Genomic DNA, 19025 nt, shown 5'->3' with positions numbered 1-19025 from the left:
AGACTTGGTTCTTGTCTACAGTAGAGAGACCTAATTTGGAGATATTTTGAGATAAGGAAGATGTGAATGTTTAAGTAATTTCAAAATAGTCGTATGTGTATGTAAAAGTATTTTATTATGATATTATTAGAATACAGCTAACCAATGGCAATGGAGGCACTAACAGCAGTTAAGATCAGCCTTACAGCTGCAGCATAAACACATATGTTTATAAAAGTCTTCAGTTAGTTGCAAAACTCATAACCATATATCCAATGCTCAATATACAGTTTGTAAAGATGTATCCAAAGAAGTGAGCAGGCAATGATTTAATCGAGTACAGATTCAAAAATCTTCTGCATGTAAAGAACAGGAAAAACGTTGTCCAAAATGAATTGCCAAATATTTGCCGGCAGACAAATAAGCATCAATGGTGTTGAAAGAACAAAACTAGAAATCTGTAAATGTAAAACCTAAATTAGAGCAAGATGTGCAATAACCCATCAGCAATCACCTAGCACTGATCGCTAACAATACAAATTTTATAGCACTAAAGGGAAAGTGTCAAGGTTATAAAGATTATACACATGCATGGTCCAAATGCACTGATGACAAAGGCTCAAGTCATGTTGGGATTCTGCTTTTTAACACACGAGCAATGGGTCCAAAGTGTTGTGGCCCATTTCATTTGACCAGTTCGATACTGTACACTTATTTAAGCTCTTTATGTTTTAATGCTGTAAAAAAACTGATGATAAAGCTAGTGGTTTTACTTGGTTTAACTACCATAGCTGCAGATGGGGATGTGGTTGCTACAGTACTGGGATGCCTGTAGGGCACACCGATCCCATACACACAGTCTTGCTTTCCCCACCATGTCCTGTAAAGATTATTTTAGGAGGGGATCTGCAGCAGCCAGCAGTGGTAAAAACTGGCATTGCAGTAGATTATCTCAATATAAGAACAGAAGTACAATTGTAGAACACAATATACTATACAGTACTTACTTGGCAGGTGAGGGCTACTGGGCACTGCTTCCTCCTCATCCACTATAGTAAATAAATCTGTGTGTAAAAGGGAAAAACTTTATTGTAAAATATACAAAATTACAGTAACAGTTCACTAGTGTGTACATAACAGTACCAAGCATCACCACTAATTGACACTTTGTCCTCCACCTGGTGCATTTTTGGGTCTGTGAAAACAAAAAAATAAGTACATTAATACCAATTTCAGACAAAAATATCCCTGAATACCAGCTTTTACCCAGCATTTGAGTGCTGGATCATTTTTCCAGTCTCAGCCTGACCCCCATTTCACACAGAAAAGCAATTTACCGTATCAAGCATTTCTACCTAGTCATTTGCAGATCAATATGGTACTTCTTTTGTGTAAAAGGGTCTACCAGGATAAAACAGTAAGGCCTTCTGCACCACCTTATGCCATATACAGAAATGCCCCTTGCACCATATTATTTCCACACAGTGATGTCCCCTGCACCATATAAAGCCATATACAGTAATGCCCCATGCATCGTATTAAGCCCTACACAGTAACGCACCATGCATCACATTAAGCCATACACAGTAATGCCCCTAAAACACTTTATTATTTCCCATACAGTAATGCACAGAACACCTTATTATGCCACACAGTTATGCCCCTGATACCTTCATATGTCCCAAACATTAATGCCCCATGTTATGGCTACATTGTAATCTTCTTGCTCGTTGTCAAGAGTTTCATACCAGGGGCCACCTCCTGTTTGGCACCTGCGGTTACTTGTGATCGCAGGTCACTGTGGTCACTTGGTGATTATTATTTAATTAGTTATTTATTAACAGTTTCTTATATAGCACAGCAAATTCCATTGTTCTTTACAAATGGAAACAATGGTAAAACATAATAACAAACATAGAGGTAGGAAGATCCTGCTCACATGCTTACATTCTATAGAGAAATAGGCAGTGATACTCAGGAATAGGTGTTATCTAGTGCCTAGTTGTCCACCAGATTTCAAAGGTTCTCAGTGGGCTGCATGATATGGCCACACAACAATGATGAAATAAGGTCAGGAGTAAGGGAAAGTGAAGGAAGAGAAGACATGTGAGGATATGGTGGACTGTACAGTGGGGATATAATTAGATAGGAAAGCTTATGAAGGTTACAGTATGTGATTGGTTCTGAAATTTGATATGCTTGCAGTAATAGATGAGTTTTCAGGGAATGCTTGAAGGTTTGGAGACTAGGGGAGAGTCAAAATATAGTGGAAAAGTATTGGTGACGGTTTTTAGTCATCGCAAACCTGGCAGCCCAATGACACAAATATCAGAAAAAGTGTCTCCCCAAAAACACCTTTAAGACGAATCGAAAATAGTGAAAGATAGAAGTTTCCCTAGGCACCGCAGAAAGAGAATCTAAGGATATAGATAAATATACATCCCTTTGAATCGGGCAATGTTGTCCTCATAATATGTTGTCATCAAATCCCAATTATCAGCACAAGGGGAAAGAGCAAAAAAATATAATGTGTAGTAAAATATATTTATGCACATACATATGACATACAAAACAGTATTGCGATCACAATACAATAAAAGATCCCTTCTTTGCTCCTGTGGCTAAAAAAAGCTGAATAATTACCAGAAGGTCTGAAAACTGGTGAAAAAAACTGTTCTTAACCATGTTTTTACAATCTCCAGAGGTCCCCCGAATAGGCATTCTGGGATCTTCATCTGGCACACGTTCAGCAATCCTCAGTCCAAACAGGGGCAGCAGGGTTTCTATTTGAAGGCAGCCAACGTGTTTCAACCCTAAGCCATGGGTCTTTTTCAAGGCAGTATACCAGTCCCTCCCCAACGTGATGATTTAAAAAAAAGATAAGCGAAGAGATGTACATAGGTGTAGTGTGGTTAATGGTCTTGAGTATGAGTAAAAGTATTTTATATTCAATAAGGTAGAATACAGGTAACCAATGGAGGGACTGACAGAGTGGGTCTGCAGACAATGAACATCTAGTGAGGAAACATTGGCATTTCTATAATGGGTGCAATGTGTGTGGTGCACATGGACTTCTGGGTACAGGAGGGGCCCACACCACACATACTGCACCCATTATTTTAATATTTCCCCTTAAGGGCTCCAGCATTGTGACCTGCAGTCGTGGCAAAAATCACAGCCAAAATTGTCACCGTGAAGTAGTCAAATTGGTTTCCGTAACATGATGGGCACCATGTTTCAGGAGACCTGTGTATGCGCAGTACACTGCTGGAGACTACTGTACCATACAGATGAGTGGGCCTACCTGGAGTTGCACATGGGACCCCACCCATACTGATATGCCCCAGAAGGAAGATTAGCCTCACAGCTGTATTCAGAATAAATAGTAGTGGTGAGAGTCTTTTCTTGGTTAGACCAGTAAGAAGACTATTAAAATATCATGTTGGTAACTACCATTGGCCGGTGGAAATATAATTAACTCTGTTTTGGAAATACTAAGCTTGAGGTGCCGAGATGACATCCAAGATGAAATCGCAGAAAGGGATTCAGTGATATGGACCAATGCAGATAGAGGCAAATCAATTAGGGTGAATGCAGCATCTCCCTTGGCAGCTCAGCAGCAGTCAGCACTTACAAGTACTGCTGTTCTCCCTTTTCCTTGACAGGTGCTAGATGTCCAGTAGAACCTTCAGCATTTCTCTCCTCTAAGGCAGTGCCCATTTTGGCTGGGACATTTTCAGCAGTCATCTAGACCACATAGAATACTGCTGCATATGCTGGCCACAGAGCTCTGTGCAATTACAGTACATGGCTCACCCAGCCCTAGAAATGGCTCTGCCAATAGGAACAGCAACAGAAGACCAAACAAAAGAAAGCCAGAAGTAATTTTGCTACCATGGAGGGAGTGGTGTGTGGGGGGGGCTGTCAAGATTCAGGGGTGTGAACATTGAACATGCTGGGGGATACTGTACTGTGGACATTGAAGGGTTAGGGTAAGTACTGTGAGTTAAACTGTATAGGGTGTGCTATGACATGGTGTTTAAATGTGTTGGGGAGGAAGTGCTGTGGGTGGGGATTACTTAGAGGTGTATACTGAAAGATTGGTGGGGTGCTGTGATGTGGACGGTGAAAGAGAAGGGATAATTGTAAGGATGCCAGTGAAGAGAGTGTGGAATTCTCTGAGGGTAAAGAGGGTAGTTGTGAGTGGGGTGTGAGTGAGGGGGTCAGTGTGTACTGTGGAGGGCAGCATATAAGCTGTGATGGGGTCAGTGGGTAAGATAGAAGGAATCTTGTTCTGAATGGAACTTGCCAATCTTCACAATCACTGTGGGAGCCATGTATCCCCCATTTAAAGAGTCAATGTTCTGTAATAGAGATAGTAACTTTTGCAAGGTTTTGGCTAAATTAATATCCAGAGAAAGATTACCTCCTGCTTTATTTGTTAGAATTTTGTAATAGTTATAAACTATTGTAAACATAATATATTTCTTGGTGTAGGTGGATTTCTACACCTCTATTATGCCATAAGTATTGAAGGTGCTACCAAAAACAGTAAAAATACATGTAAAACCAGTACAAAAGGAAAATGTATCTCTGCAGGTGGTGAACTAGGAAATATAAAACATCTAAAAATGTAATATATTTTAATATCAACCAGCAGAATATAAAAAATATACAAAAAAGTGCTAAGAAATAAAGAACATTATTAAGAACTTGTTTCACTATGTATCTTGCTGAGTACATTTATTTACAAATTGTCACTTTTAATTGATGTTAGAGTATATATCACATTTAAACTAACAACTACTTAAGGTATAAATGGACACACTGAGACTTGTATTTTGCAAAGAACATTGTCACAATTTATGAAAAAATTGAAAGAGACAGCTGAAATTAGAAGTAACTGTAGTTAAAAACAGACAATACAGTATTTAAGTGGATACAATCATACTTACATAGTACTTAGGGCAAATCTGTAATGTTAAAGTTTGCACTACAGAAGATGCAAAACAATGACATTGATCAACATACTGTAACTTTCTATTACCAATCATATTAGGGTGTTTTGTAGTTTCTTTGTGCTGCTGATTTTCAACATGACATTGGGTTTGCTAGCTTGGCTCTAACTTTTGAGATACTTGGATGAGAAACAAGAATTAACAGGAGACAATTTGAACTGCTCAACTGTCAACTGAGAGTGACCAGTATGAACATATACAGTAGAATGTTCACAAGAGTCACTTATAAAGTGCTGGATAGAAATATACTCAATGTTTCATAAGTACGTCCAATAGAATAATATACCAACCTATATACTGTAAGTGAAATCACAAAAAGCTACAAGTTAGTTTGACAGATGAGAGCGACCCTTTGATTTCCTTAGCATGCCCCAAATGATAGGATTTGATTCACCTTTATTTGCTTTGATTGCACATTTGACTGTCTTAAACTATTAACTCAGTGTGTTAAATTATTGTTTTCATTGACTGATTAGTCCAAAAAAGCAAATTAATGAAGAATATTACACAAAATTAAATTCATGTAGCTATTGTGGAATTGACAAACATTATAAGGGAAATAAAGAGAAATGTAAAATTATAAAAAAAATGGTTACTTTAGAAATAAACAACGATGATAAATAAGTAGACAAAAAAATCTATATATGGAACATGGTCGGTGTATCAGATATAAATCAAAAATATCTGTCAATACATGACTTAAAATTTTGAAAAAAACAGTGAATGCAATCAAACCGATAATAAAATTGACAATAAGGAAACAATGAGCTCAGCTCACATCTCAGATTTGATACATTTTATTTTCCCCATTGGACATACAGTATGTGGTTATTATTTCTCCATCTTGACCTTGTGTGGCTCATTTACGTACATACAGTATACTGTATCTTCATTTACCTGCTTGTTGTGTAAACACACTGTTGCTTAGGCATCAGAAAAATGTTCTTAGCTTGCTATAGCATCACATTAGACACCAAGGCATCAATTTATCTGTGAGCTGCACAGGCCAGTTATGGGGCTCAGTGGTGCAGGCTGTGAATGCAGTACCACTCTTGGTGAAATCACAGGCCCACTACAGAACCCAGCCATCAGACATCAAAAGGAAGATGAAGGACAAAATTATAGAAGAAAAGCTGCATCAAGGGCAGTTGGTGAGCCCCATTTAGTGAATGCATACCTAGATTATGATTTCTTGAGTTAATCAGGAAAATCAGATAAGCATGGAGATCTCATCAGGGCCTTGTACACAGCCTTTCAGCTACCCTATAGGCTAGCAGTAGTCAAGATTAAGGCAAACTCGAGAGACTACCCATGAAGCAGTGGGCAATAGACTTGTAGACCAGGCCACCAAGCAAGCCACCTTAATTCAACTGCCCCAGGCTGAGCCCACCTATGTGGTAAGCCAATCACCCAAGTTTGACAACACCACATTATACCAGCTGTAGAAGCAGGCCTCAGTTCTTAATTCAGTATGATAACTGAAGTGCAAAAATTATTTTTGCCCAATTTTTGCTGTTATTTGCATGCACGAGGGTCACTTTGCGCAAGCACGAAGACTCAGCTTGCGATCACACATGATTGCAAGCTAAGTCCTGGCGAGGAGGGAACGGGGCATCAAAGCACAGTTTTGTGGGTGACACTGTACCAATAAGGGGGCATCGTCTAAAAAATGGAGGTGTGTCCAGACCATTTGTGGGGCACGCTTCAGGGGCTGCATGACATCACACACAGCCCCTGTGAGCCTAAACATGGTGGGTAGCTAGGCTGCATAGGCAGGGGGCAACCCTACACATGTGATTGCATCGCTGTCTTGTGATGTGCTTGCATGTTTGTGGTGAGGCAGGCAGGACCCAGCATGCGCTGTGAACTTGCCCTATACTAAGCGTCCCCTGTATGTTTGAGTATATGGTTGTAGGTGTGTGATTTTTCGCACATCTACAACCCATGTTGAATCAGGTTCTCAGATAAGGAAAAGAAGGCATGGATAAAACAAGAAGCAAAAGACATACAAGGAGAGTGGTGCAAAAGTCAACATTTATTTCTTTACCCTATTATGGCCCAAGTTCAGAATGGAAAAGTTCACATATCAAAGGATGCCATGGTAGCAGCAACATATATACATTGGACAGAACTAGGGTTTGCACAAGCAGCACAACCATTGATATCAGGTTGCATAATCTGTGATTTTAATAAACCAGGTAAGACTGCACCCACTCCCCAGAAAAGTACACATCAGACCCAATATCCCTTTCAGGGAATTCAACTAGACTTTATTCAACTGTCCATGTGTTCTGGGTTTTACCATGTGCTTGTTTGTATGGCATCGGCCAGAGGAATGGCCTTGTAGACTTGCAAATGCCAAGACAGTAGCAAAGAAACTAATGTCACAGGTGATCTGCAGGTATGGTGTATCAGAGGTAATAGAAAAGTCATAGAGGGATACACTTTGACTTTACTGTCCAAAATTTGTAGTTAATGGATGTGCACCTACATTGTCCTAGTGAGATATATTCACCTAGTCTATGAGATATGGCTGTGCTCCTGCAGATGTGAAATACCAGTTTATGACTTTAAGTTATTTAACCCTCATCTATAGTAACTATAAATCTTAAATGCTGCAAGTCCACTACAAGTTAGAGAGCTAAAGTTAACTCCTCACTATTGTTTAATATTGACTCACTCCAGCTGTCATTAATATAGCTCCATTGATATAATTTTTTTCCTGTTGTTACAACATTAATTGGTGATGCATGCTTATGCAGCACTGGATTAGCCTTGGGAGGCCAAGGGCATTTAAGACAGGGAGATCAAGAGTCCAGGGAATGGAGAGGGGGGGGTGATCAGTTTGTGCATACCTCCTAACATGACCCATTCCAGAAGGGACAAAATGTTCTGCTCCTGGACATTCTCTTAATAAACAGTATGATTGGTGTCACCTGTGTTGAACTATATTTAATAAGAATGGTATTTAACTCAAAAGGAAACAAAGCTGGGATCCCTGGGTCACTTATAGCTTTGCTTACTGTTTTTCTGATAATGAAATTCTACACAGTGTTGGTGTGACTGCTTTAATTTACTAGCTGGATCCTCTGTGCTGGTTGAAACTTTAAGGAACTGCAGCCTGTGTTCAATGTCTCTCCAGTCCTGCATTACATCCGGCCCATAATGTTTATACATCCTATAACATATATCTGACTACATTAATATATAAATATTTTATATATTACCACTAACTACACATTTGGTTGCATTCTCCCCCTGGTGTACTGACACCAATAACATCCAATTTAAGGTGACTTGACACCAACTAAAGTTTTACATATAGATAAAACTTATTTAAACAAAATATTTTTCATTCACACCACATTCCTACTCAGGGTTATAACAAACATAATGCCATTACTATATAACATCTATATGCACTACCCTAGGCTTATCTTTTAAGCTTTCATACACCAGCTAATAGCCAGAGTAACTGAAATGTACAGCGTAGACATCAGCTAGATGGGCTGAACTGTCATTTCAGACTCACATCTGGTGCCCCCAGGTTCATTTTGATGGTGAGCAGCTCCAGATTGTCTCCAATGTTCACCTCTCAACATTAATTGCATGTGGTGCTCCACAGTTCCAGTATGGAAAACATGTGGTTAGAGTGCATCAGAAAGAGAGTATGAAGTATTAGAAAGTGTAAAAGAAGGAAAGGCACATGAGGGGTGAAGGCCCCGCTCTTGCAAGCTTAGAAGGGATAACAAACCAGGGTGAAACAGAAGGGGTAGATAGTGAGCATAGACAAAAGGTTTGGACAATAGTTGGCTGGTTTTGGTGACGAAGTGGGTCTTGAGAGCCCATTTGAAATTTTTGAAGTCAAAGATGGGGAGCAGCCTTACCTATTAATTATGGAAGATTACCTTACTTACTCTACATAAACTCCATATTTCAGAAGCTGGGACCTCAACCCACTCCACTCATCCTCCTGTGAATAATGAGATACATTTGGTCTTTGATATAGAGAACCTGCATCACTGTTATTTCTTCCTGGATGATATTTAATGCAAAAATTATATACGGCTAAAGAAACCATCCACATGTGTCCAGTGGCATGCAGCTTGGCAGTGACTGGAATGTAACATGGTTTATTTTCTGTACAGATAATCGAGCCCCATACAAATTATCTTGAAGTTTATCCAAAACAGCCCATTTTAATGCCAAAAAAATCCAATTTATGCACTGGGTAGTTATTTTCACTTACGCTCAGCCCTCAACTTATATAGGACACATGTTGACGTTTATCCTGATGTCGCTGATATAGCACTCCCCCCCAATTCTTTAAAAGAGGCATCCACATGAAGCACATATGGTAATGCAGGATCTGCATATGCCAGAACCAGACTGTTGGTTAAACTGTCTTTTACAAATGTGTCTTCTTGCAGACTTGCCTGGATGCATTCACATAACAGGCTTTATGGCCCGGTATAGCATATTGTAGTGGGAATGTGTGTACGCAATCTCTGGATACCCATTAAGAAAAATACACTCTACAGCCCCAGGCAGCATGGGAGCATTGCTCCTGCAGCTCAAAATGGGAGGGAGAGCTGGCTGCACTTGGTAGGTATGGGCAGTAGAGTACTAGGTTTTCGTAGCCCATACTTTTAAGTACTGTTTGACTGCTGTGTTCTTGGGAGCATGCATATGAACACTCTTGCAATTAATAGCAGAACAAAAGAATGCGGCCAGCATGCTTTGCCACAATTTGCACGCATTGCAGCAAAACCACACCATAGGATAGCTTTTAGCAAAGATATGTGAGGACACATATGTAGCTTCAAAAAAGCTTGTTCACATTCAATAGTCCAACATTTTCCAAACTCCTCATTGAACTTTAAATAAGGGCCATCGAGTTGAACAACCTTCATTGAAAGGTTTCCTCATCTGGGAGGTAGATATCTTTTGGATCTGTTAATGCCTTAGTGGTTTCAGAAAAAATTGGCAAAAATCTAAAGTGTTATCCGCAGAAACTAAAAGAACAATCTTAGATATTTCAGTTTCTTTGGTCGTGGCAAATCAGCTAGTGTAGCCTCAGGGTCTGTGAAAATGTCTTCTTAGTTAACCACATGACCAATGTGTTTAACTGATGTTTGACAAACATATTTTTTTTTCCAATTACACTTTCCATCCATGTTTCATTAACCTGTCAAGTACTCATAATAAATGTGTATTATGCTCTTCCAACGTTTTCCCAAAAAGGATTATGTCATCAATATACATGAGGATCTCATGGAGATTCATGTCCCCCACAGTTTTGTCCATGCTCCATTAAAACATAGCAGTAGCTCCAGATAAACCTTGTGGCATTCATTCAAACTGATAATCCTCAGAGGACAAATAAAGGCAGTTTTCTCAGCATCTTCAGGACTCATTGGGATTTGATAGTACCAATTCCTTAAGTCTAAAACTGGGAACTGATCAATTTGCTTTTAGCATTAGATTGTACAGTATATCACTACCCTCAATACACTGTTGGAAGTCAGCCCCAGACAAATCAATTATTGATGTTTTCTTGTACTGCAGACTTTGGGTACTAACTGCCAGACTTTGTAAGAGTGTTAACACATCCTGAGATAATTATTTTACCTCAGTTTCATGACAACACTTAGCCAAAGTCCTAAACAAATTTGTGTTAATTTCCACAATTTAAGCATTTAAGTTGTCAACATTTGAAAGCCCTATGTCCAGGCCTTTACATTGAAAACAATCTTGTGTTCAGATACCTCTACCTCAACCTCATCCAAATGGCATCAAAGTATATCTTGCTGAAACTATTGTTTGCTTGTCTTTGGTTTCTAATGGATCTAACCTCTTGTTTAAGTCATCTATGTTCTTATTCAACTCTTCTATAGAAGCAGCAACACGAGCCTAGGTATCTGCAGTATTAACTTTTTCCTATTCTTTTCTCAAGCTCTCCTTGTTTGACTATATATATATATATATATATATATATATATATATATATATATATATATCAATTGCTGAAATGGAAGAGCTTCATATCCTACTTCCATGAATCACAACTTTTGTACAATGTGGACTGGACCCAATGGTCCTTGCAATAACTGTTGCATTCTTTGACTATTTATTTAAACCTTTTCAAATCCCTTTTATATATGATGGTATAAATCTTTGTATAATCTATGTATATCTAGTCTCTCATACTGTTTCTGATAGGTATGATGTAACCAGTTTATACAAGATTGTGTCCATCTTCTGGAGAAAAATATTCCACATATAATGCCATCAAATAGTCTTGGGAAGTGGTATTGGCATTTCTGCGTCAGGTAGCTTGAACAACTTCTCCTGCAGGCCCTCACAAAATATCAGCTAATCTCTACCTCTACATTGTTTCAGCACAATACATTGACTCCAATTTTCTGCACAGCATTTTTCATCAAGTTTCATAACTGTCCTCTCCTGATGGAACTGGCATTATTCCTGAGAACTTTTGCAGTGTCCGATAACTGCTTCATGATGCAATTGACAAAGTGTTTCTGCTATGTTGTTAAGAGCATTAGCCAGCTGTAAACCTTCACTTGGTGCTAATTTTGGAGTATTTTCGGGATTATTTTTTCCCTTTGCCAGAGGACTGTGTAAAAATTGAACATTTTCTATTAGAGATGAGCGGGTTCGGTTCCTCGGAATCCGAACCCGCCCAAACTTCACCTTTTTTTTACACGACTCGGATCCTCCCGCCTTGCTCGGTTAACCCGAGCACGCCCGAACGTCATCATCCCGCTGTCGGATTCTCGCGAGACTCGGATTCTATATAAGGAGCCGCGCGTCGCCGCCATTTTCACACGTGCATTGAGATTGATAGGGAGAGGACGTGGCTGGCGTCCTCTCCGTTTATATAGGTAGTTAGTTGATCTGATTGCTACTGCTTAGCTTATTGTGGGGAGGATTGGGAAGCAGCTGTTAGGAGGAGTACAGTCAGTGCAGAGTTTTGCTAGTTTTTTTTTTATCCGTTCTCTGCCTGAACAAAAACGCTCCATACGATCTGTGCTCAGCCTCAGTGTGCTGCATGATATATGTATATCTGACTGTGCTGAGTGCTCACTGCTCACACTGCTTAATTGTGGGGGAGACTGGGGAGCAGTTATAGCAGGAGTACAGTGCACACTTTTGCTGCCAGTGACCACCAGTATATTGTCTGCCTGAAAAAGTTAAACACTCCTGTGGTGTTTTTTTTTTTATTCTATAAACGCATTCTGCTGACAGTGTCCATCAGGTCCGTCATTCATTATATTATATAAATATTTACCTACAGTAGTGTTATATTTTTTTTTCATCTCTATCATCTTTATCATCTGCAGATGCAGTACGGTAGTCCACATCTGTAGCTAGTGCTACCTCTGTGTCGTGACTACTAGTGTTCGGCCAATATTGTAAATAATATACCTCTACCTGTGTGTTTTTTTCTTTTTTCTATCTTCATTCATACTAGTCTAGTACTAGTTAGTTTAGCAGTCTGAGTGCTGACAGTGTCCAGCAGGTCCGTCATTATATTATATATACCTACAGTAGTGATATATATATTTTTTTTATATCATTATCATCTCTATACTAGCAGACACAGTACGGTAGTCCACGGCTGTAGCTACCTCTGTGTCGTCAGTGCTCGTCCATAATTGTATACCTACCTGTGGTGGGGATTTTTTTTTCTATCTTCTTCATACTAGTAGTTTAGCAGTCTGCTGACAGTGTCCACCAGGTCCGTCATTATATTATATACCTACAGTAGTAATATATTTATTATATTATCTATACTAGCAGATGCAGTATGGTAGGCCACGGCTGTACCTACCTCTGTGTCGTCACTCGTCCATAATTGTATACCTACCTGTGGTGGGGTTTTTTTTTCTATCTTCTTCATACTAGTAGTTTAGCAGTCTGCTGACAGTGTCCACCAGGTCCGTCATTATATTATATACCTACAGTAGTAATATATTTATTATATTATCTATACTAGCAGACACAGTACGGTAGTCCACGGCTGTAGCTACCTCTGTGTCGTCAGTCCTCGTCCATAATTGTATACCTACCTGTGGTGGGGTTTTTCTTCTATCTTCTTCATACTAGTAGTTTAGCAGTCTGCTGACAGTGTCCACCAGGTCCGTCATTATATTATATACCTACAGTAGTAATATATTTATTATATTATCTATACTAGCAAACGCAGTACGGTAGTCCATGGCTGTAGCTACCTCTGTGTCGTCAGTGCTCGTCCATAATTGTATACCTACCTGTGGTGGTTTTTTTTTTTCTATCTTCTTCATACTAGTAGTTTAGCAGTCTGCTGACAGTGTCCACCAGGTCCGTCATTATATTATATACCTACAGTAGTAATATATTTATTATATTATCTATACTAGCAGATGCAGTATGGTAGGCCACGGCTGTACCTACCTCTGTGTCATCACTGGTCCATAATTGTATACCTACCCGTGGTGGGTTTTTTTTTTCTATCTTCTTCATACTAGTAGTTTAGCAGTCTGCTGACAGTGTCCACCAGGTCCGTCATTATATTATATATACCTACAGTAGTTATATATATTTTTTTTTATATCATTAATTATCATCTCTATACTAGCAGACGCAGTACGGTAGTCCACGGCTGTAGATAACTCTGTGTCGTCAGTCACTCGTCATCCATAAGTATACTAGTATCCATCCATCTCTATTGTTTACCTGAGGTGCCTTTTAGTTGTGCCTGTTAAAATATGGAGAAAAAAAAATGTGAGGTTCCAAAAATAGGGAAAGATCAAGATCCACTTCCACCTCGTGCTGAAGCTGCTGCCACTAGTCATGGCCGAGACAATGAAATTCCATCAACGTCGTCTGCCAAGGCCGATGCCCAATGTCATAGAACAGAGCATGTAAAATACAAAACACAAAAGATCAGTAAAAAAAGGACTCAAAAATCTAAATTAAAATCGTCGGAGGAGAAGCGTAAACTTGCCAATATGCCATTTACCACACGGAGTGGCAAGGAACGGCTGAGGCCCTGGCCTATGTTCATGGCTAGTGGTTCAGCTTTACATGAGGATGGAAGCACTCAGCCTCTCGCTAGAAAAATGAAAAGACTTAAGCTGGCAAAAGCACAGCAAAGAACTGTGCGTTCTTCGAAATCACAAATCCACAAGGAGAGTCCAATTGTGTAGTTTTCGATGCCTGACCTTCCCAACACTGGACGTGAAGAGCATGCGCCTTCCACCATTTGCACGCCCCCTGCAAGTGCTGGAAGGAGCACCCGCAGTCCAGTTCCTGATAGTCAGATTGAAGATGTCAGTGTTGAAGTACACCAGGATGAGGAGGATATGGGTGTTGCTGGCGCTGGGGAGGAAATTGACAAGGAGGATTCTGATGGTGAGGTGGTTTGTTTAAGTCAGGCACCTGGGGAGACACCTGTTGTCCGTGGGAGGAATATGGCCATTAACATGCCTGGTGAAAATACCAAAAAAATCAGCTCTTCGGTGTGGAAGTATTTCAACAGAAATGCGGACAACAGGTGTCAAGCCGTGAGTTGCCTTTGTCAAGCTGTAATAAGTAGGGGTAAGGACGTTAACCACCTCGGAACATCCTCCCTTATACGTCACCTGCAGCGCATTCATCATAAGTCAGTGACAAGTTCAAAAACTTTGGGCGACAGCGGAAGCAGTCCACTGACCAGTAAATTCCTTCCTCTTGTAACCAAACTCACGCAAACCACCCCACCAACTCCCTCAGTGTCAATTTCCTCCTTCCCCAGGAATGCCAATAGTCCTGCAGGCCATGTCACTGGCAATTCTGACGAGTCCTCTCCTGCCTGGGAGTCCACCGATGCATCCTTTAGTGTAACGCCTACTGCTGCTGGCGCTGCTGTTGTTGCTGCTGGGAGTCGATGGTCATCCCAGAGGGGAAGTCGTAAGACCACTTTTACGACTTCCACCAAGCAATTGACTGTCCAACAGTCCTTTGCGAGGAAGATGAAATATCACAGCAGTCATCCTGCTGCAAAGTGGATAACTGAGTCCTTGGCATCCTGGGCGGTGAGAAACGTGGTTCCGGTATCCATCGTTACTTCAGAGCCAACTATAGACTTGATTGAGGTACTGTGTCCCCGGTACCAAATACCCTCTAGGTTCAATTTCTCTAGGCAGATGATACCAAAAATGTACACAGCCTCAGAAAAAGACTCACCAGTGTCCTAAAAAATGCAGTTGTACCCAATATCCACTTAACCACGGACATGTGGACAAGTGGAGCAGGGCAGACTCAGGACTATATGACTGTGACAGCCCACTGGGTAGATGTATTGACTCCCGCCACAAGAACAGCAGCGGCGGCACCAGTAGCAGCATCTCACAAATGCCAACTCTTTCCTAGGAAGGCTACGCTTTGTATCATCGCTTTCCAGAATACGCACAGAGCTGAAAACCTCTTACGGCAACTGAGGAAGATCATCGCAGAATGGCTTACTCCAATTGGACTCTCCTGTGGATTTGTGGCATCGGACAACGCCAGCAATATTGTGTGAGCATTAAATCTGGGCAAATTCCAGCATGTACCATGTTTTGCACATACCTTGAATTTGGTGGTGCAGAATTATTTAAAAAACGACAGGGGCGTGCAAGAGATGCTGTCGGTGGCCAGAAGAATTGCGGGACACTTTCGGCGTACAGGCACCACGTACAGAAGACTGGAGCAACACCAAAAACGCCTGAACCTGCCCTGCCATCATCTGAAGCAAGAACTGGTAACGAGGTGGAATTCAACCCTCTATATGCTTCAGAGGATGGAGGAGCAGCAAAAGGCCATTCAAGCCTATACATCTGACCACAATATAGGAGGTGGAATGCACCTGTCTCAAGCGCAGTGGAGAATGATTTCAACGTTGTGCAAGGTTCTGCAACCTTTTGAACTTGCCACACGTGAAGTCAGTTCAGACACTGCCAGCCTGAGTCAGGTCATTCCCCTCATCAGGCTTTTGCAGAAGAAGCTGGAGACATTGAAGGAGGAGCTAAAACAGAGCGATTCCGCTAGGCATGTGGGACTTGTGGATGGAGCCCTTAATTCGCTTAACCAGGATTCACGTGTGGTCAATCTGTTGAAATCAGTGCACTACATTTTGGCCACTGTGCTCGATCCTAGATTTAAAACCTACGTTGCATCTCTCTTTCCGGCAGACACAAGTCTGCAGGGGTTCAAAGAACTGCTGGTGAGAAAATTGTCAAGTCAAGCGGAACGCGACCTGTCAACATCTCCTCCTTCACATTCTCCTGCAATTGGGGGTGCGAGGAAAAGGCTACGAATTCCGAGCCCACCCGCTGGCGGTGATGCAGGGCAGTCTGGAGCGACTGCTGATGCTGACATCTGGTCCGGACTGAAGGACCTGCCAACGATTACTGACATGTCGTCTACTGTCACTACATATGATTCTCTCACCATTGAAAGAATGGTGGAGGATTATATCAGTGACCGCATCCAAGTAGGCACGTCAGACAGTCCGTACGTATACTGGCAGGAAAAAGAGGCAATTTGGAGTCCCTTGCACAAACTGGCTTTATTCTACCTAAGTTGCCCTCCCACAAGTGTGTACTCCGAAAGAGTGTTTAGTGCCGCCGCTCACCTTGTCAGCAATCGGCGTACGAGGTTACTTCCAGAAAATGTGGAGAAGATGATGTTCATTAAAATGAATTATAATCAATTCTTCCGTGGAGACATTCACCAGCAGCAATTGCATCCAGAAAGTACACAGGGAGCTGAGATGGTGGATTCCAGTGGGGACAAATTGATAATCTGTGAGGAGGGAGATGTACACGGTGATGAATCGGAGGATGATGATGAGGTGAACATCTTGCCTCTGTAGAGCCAGTTTGTGCAAGGAGAGATTAATTGTTTCTTTTTTGGTGGGGGTCCAAACCAACCCGTCATTTCAGTCACAGTCGTGTGGCAGACCCTGTCACTGAAATGATGGGTTTGTTAAAGTGTGCATGTCCTGTTTATACAACATAAGGGTGGGTGGGAGGGCCCAAGGACAATTCCATCTAGCACCTCTTTTTTCTTTAATTTTTCTTTGCGTCATGTGCTGTTTGGGAAGTGTTTTTTGGAAGGGCCATCCTGCCTGACTCTGCAGTGCCACTCCTAGATGGGCCAGGTGTTTGTGTCGGCCACTTGGGTCGCTGAGCTTAGTCACACAGCTACCTCATTGTGCCTCTTTTTTTCTTTGCGTCATGTGCTGTTTAGGGAGTGTTTTTTGGAAGGGCCATCCTGCGTGACACTGCAGTGCCACTCCTAGATGGGCCAGGTGTTTGTGTCGGCCACTTGGGTCGCTGAGCTTAGTCATCCAGCGACCTCGGTGCAAATTTTAGGAATAAAAATAATATTGTGAGGTGTGAGGTGTTCAGAATAGACTGAAAATGAGTGGAAATTATGGTTATTGAGGTTAATAATACTTTGGGATCAAAATGACCCCCAAATTCTATGATTTAAGCTGTTTTTTAGGGTTTTTTGAAAAAAACACCCGAATCCAAAACACACCCGAATCCAACAAAAAAAATTCGGTGAGGTTTTGCCAAAACGCGTTCGAACCCAAAACACGGCCACGGAACCGAACCCAAAACCAAAACCCAAAATATTTCCGGTGCACATCTCTACTGCGGACCCCGTCAACAGGGCAGAGGAGAAGGAGCTTAGTCTCTGTAATTGACCATTTGCTTGTGCTGTAACCTAAAAAGAAAATGTGCAAAAACAGTATATGTGTTTAACTTACCTATTTATGTACCCTACAAGTGTGAAGCCGTGTCCCAGGGAGCGTGGGCGGAAGGAACGCTGGAGCAGGAAGATGCGGACCTGGTGACATCATGGAAGTGCTTCCCGATCGTTGTCCTGGCAACCCGCAACGATTCCTCATGCTAGATGGCAGCTGAGCAGGACAAACATATGCAGATGTTATTGGATGTTTTAGAAGATCCTGAGGGTTTACTGAAATTGCGCGATATATTTTCCTAGTCTATGAGCTATGGCTGTGCACCTGCAGATATGATATACCAGTCTGTGACATGAAGTTATTTAGCTCTCAGCTGTTAATACGGGATGCGGTCAAGATCCCGCCGGACGTGATCCTGGCGGTCTGAATACCGACACTGGGATCCCTACCTGCACAACCCTTACATATACTCGCTCTGTGCGCGCTCATCCCCCTGTCAAGATTGTGCCGGTCGGGATCCCGGTGTCAGTATTCAGACCGCCGGGATACTGTCCGCAAAATATCTCGTACTGATTCAGTTAATATTTTATCTGGGATATACAAATGGAGCCATGCTCATCTAATACGGCTAAATCACAAACGTGCACTTCCAGCATGGCAAGGTGATCCGGCGCCCAGCTGTACTATGGGAGTGCACAGAGACACTCCCATTGCAGTGAATGGGGCGTGTGTGTCTCACACGCACATGGGTCCCAAATGCTGCAATAGGCAGGCCTTGGCATAGCTCCATCTGTAGGAACTATAAACCCTGACTGCAATGCTGCAAGTCCTCTACAAGTAAGAGGGATAAAGGTAACTCTTCTCTAATGTGTAATACTGACTCACTACAGCCGCCATTAATGTAGCTCCTTTGATAAATCACGTTTCCTAATGTTGCAACAATAATTGATGATGCAGGATTATGCAGGGCTGGATTAATCATTGGGAGACCTGGGGCACTTTAGATAGGGAGATCCAGAGTCCAGGGAAAGGAGTGTGGGTGGGGGGGGTGATCAGATTGTGCATAACTCCCAACATTACCTATTCCAGGAGGGACAAAATGCTCTGCTCCAGGATGTCCTCTTAATATATGATTGGTGTCACCTGTGTTGAACTATATTTAATAAGAAAGGTATTTTAACTCATAAAAGGAAACAAGGCTGGGATCTCTGGGTCACTAACAGTTTCCCCCCTTCCTGTCTTTCTTCTGGTTGGGAAGCTCCATTAGTAGGTCATGAGACCTGATACTC

The sequence above is a fragment of the Pseudophryne corroboree genome, chromosome 1, assembly GCF_028390025.1.
Source record: "Pseudophryne corroboree isolate aPseCor3 chromosome 1, aPseCor3.hap2, whole genome shotgun sequence".
Taxonomy (NCBI): domain Eukaryota; kingdom Metazoa; phylum Chordata; class Amphibia; order Anura; family Myobatrachidae; genus Pseudophryne; species Pseudophryne corroboree.
Note: the sequence above shows the minus strand (reverse complement) of the source record.